At 33.2% G+C, this 3135-nt stretch overlaps 1 non-coding gene across 1 annotated transcript; it reads left to right on the forward strand.

The window, feature by feature from the left end:
• The first annotated feature begins 491 nt into the window (after positions 1–491).
• On the forward strand, positions 492–655 carry LOC123947843. Its single transcript, XR_006819871.1, has one exon. It is a non-coding gene; the product is annotated as a U1 spliceosomal RNA (small nuclear RNA).
• Positions 656–3135: the final 2480 nt, after the last annotated feature.

Consider the following 3135-nt stretch of genomic DNA (forward strand, 5'->3'; position numbering starts at 1 on the left):
AAAAATCTTTTTCCAATATAGTTAATGATTGTAATAGCTAATGCTCATTTGTATTTACTACAGATATCATTCCAGAACACATAAGAATTACTCTAAAAGCCAATGAATAATAAATGGCTTGTAATTTTAATAATGCATAAAATAAATTTGAACTGAAAGAAATGTTTGGAGCTCATCTAACCATAAATTTGAGTTTACAAATGAAGGCATTGAAGCCAATATTCTTAGTCATTTATCCAAAAATCTAATACATCTTGTCTACTAATCTTTGCAATATGTCACAATTATAAATTTTGACCATATTCTGTTCTTTTTGACCAAAATTATTATTTTCACAGTTTGTTAGAAACCAATAAACAGCCAAATACTATTGATGAAAATCTCATGATGTACACTATAGAGTTGCCTTATAATTCTAAATGTATAGATCCCTGTTTTAGTAAAAAGAAGTTTTGATACAATCTTAGTTCATTATAGAAAAGTACATTTCCATACTTACCTGGCAGGGGAGATACCATGATCACGAAGGTGGTTTTCCCAGGGCGAGGCTTATCCATTGCACTCCGGATGTGCTGACCCCTGCGATTTCCCCAAATGTGGGAAACTCGACTGCATAATTTGTGGTAGTGGGGGACTGCGTTCGCGCTTTCCCCTGAAAAAAAAAAAAAAAAAAAAAAAAAAAAAGAAAAGTACATTTCCAAATTCATTCTATGGTAAGAATGCTTATATATTTACTTGTTTCCTTTTGCAAAAGTAAAGTATCTCTTGCTTAATGTAAATATTTTTCCTTTGTTAATATGTTTCTGATTTTGTATAAACAATGTCTTTTTAAATCAGATACATAAGAAAAGGAAAACTAGTCATTGTCATTCAAGAGGACGAGTTGGGTTATAGTTTGTCATTGTTTTTGTTTATGTACCTGGTCTTATGCAAGACTGAATCCTATCTTTGTTTTTAATAACTGCGTAGCAAGAATTCTTAATTAAGTACTTACCAAAAATATTATATCTATTTTCAAGTTCTTAATTGCTTAGAGATGGCTCTACAAAATTTATATAAGAAGACACAGAACTGAAAAAAGAAGCATTTAAGATAAAAGCAACCACAGTTAAGCCAGTACTGACTGAAAAATCTGTAAAGCTAAGTACATATATATATCTTTTTTTCATAAAATATAGTAGGAATTTAAATCTAAAGATATTATCACTTACAATGTTACTATGGACAATTTAGTCAGAAAGAAAACCACAAACAGTAAACTATAAAATCTGTAAAAATCAGATATTAATTTTTGTCATGTAGTCACTAAAACTGTCAAATGACTAGATTTTTAATCAAGTATTTTGGTGTTATTTATAGATGTAAAATAATGGCCTGCTTTATTTTAACATATATGGATAAACAAACTTTTTTTTTTTTTTTAAGAATTTACTTATGACAAAGAGATACAGTGAGAAAGAGCATGAGGGGGTGGGGAGAGGAAGAAGTAGGCTCTCCACTGAGCAGGGAGCCAGCCACCTGCAGGATGCCATCCTAGCACCCTGAAAATCATGACTGGAGCAGAAGTCAGATACTTAATCAACAGCCACCCAGGCATCCCTGGATAAAGTAACTTCTTCTTTTTTTTTTTTTAAAGATTTTTTTTTTTTAATTTGACAGACAGAGATCACAAGTAGGGAGAGAGGCAGGCAGTGAGAGAGTGGGAAGCAGGCTCCCTTCTGAGCAGAGAGCCCAATGTGGAGCTCGATCCCAGGACCCCAAGATCATGACCTGAGCCGAAGGCAGAGGCTTAACCCACTGAGCCACCCAGGCGCCCCAAGGATAAAGTAACTTCTTAAGTCAAATTAATTATAATACTACTCGGGCCTTGAAGTAGTCAAGAATTTGATTTTTATGGGTATTTACATATGTGTATAATTTTACACTGACTCAAACTTTAATCTTTGTGAGCTTGACTTTCTCAGATTCCAGTCATTAGTGTATAATCTGGAATGTCTTATTGCATTTTTTTTTACGATTTCTAAATTTATTTAATTTGAACCAAGGGATTGGTGAACAAATATTCTTGAAAGTAATATTTTGTCACATCATATGTGATGATAATATCAAATAGAGTCCTAAATCTCTCATCAACAAGTGAATTTGTCTGTGCTGAATCTATTTCATTATACTGTTAGAATTTCAGAAGGAGTTTACAGGAATGGCCCTGAAAGCTGTAAGTCATACACACCCATACACACACTTAGTAATGGAGTAAATTTTACTTAAATGGGAAAATAAACAAGGCTTATTTCTCTGTAGAAAAATGCAAGACTTTTTCTTTCCATCACAGGTTTTGAAAATGGCTGTTTTTTTTTTTTACTGTGTTTCTGAAGGAATTCTCCTAATCTAGTTAATTAACACATTCATCACCTCGCTTTGTGTGTGTGTAAGCATTTAAGTTCTAATCTCTTAGAAAATTTCAATTATACAATCTAGTATTATCAACTATAGTCATCATGTTTTACAAATGACTCTCAGACCTCTTTCATCTTCTAGCCCTAAATAGCTGTTTTTAGCAGAGCTTTGTTCATTAAATTTTAACCTAGATTTTATTTTTAATTTTCTGGCCATTTTTTTTTTTAAGATTTTACTCATTTATTTGACAGAGATCACAAGTAGGCAGAGAGGCGGGGGGGCGGGGGGCGGGCGGAGGCAGGCTCCCTGCTGAGCAAAGAGCACGATGTGGGGCTCTGGGTTCATGACCTGAGCCGAAGGCAGAGGCTTTAGCCCATTGAGCCACCCAGGCGCTCCTGGCCACTTTTTATTTATCTTTATTACCAGTGAGAGAATTTGACCAGAAAATACTTTCTGTGCAATTGAACTTAAAAAAAAATTAACTAAAAACGTATTCTTTCCTTAGTTGCTGAATAGGTATAAAGTTTCAGTTATTTAGTTAAATTTAGTTTTAGTTTAGTTATGCTAGATGTATAAGTATTAGAGACCTTCTCTACATCATAGTGCCTATAGTTAACAATATGGTACTATGCCCTTAAAAATTTGTTATATAAGTAGATCACATGTTAAATGTTCTTACTACAAAAAAATGAAAACAAAACAAAGGGACACATGGAAACTTTAAGAGGTATTGGACAG

This window comes from Meles meles, chromosome 7 (genome assembly GCF_922984935.1).
Source record: "Meles meles chromosome 7, mMelMel3.1 paternal haplotype, whole genome shotgun sequence".
Lineage (NCBI taxonomy): Eukaryota > Metazoa > Chordata > Mammalia > Carnivora > Mustelidae > Meles > Meles meles.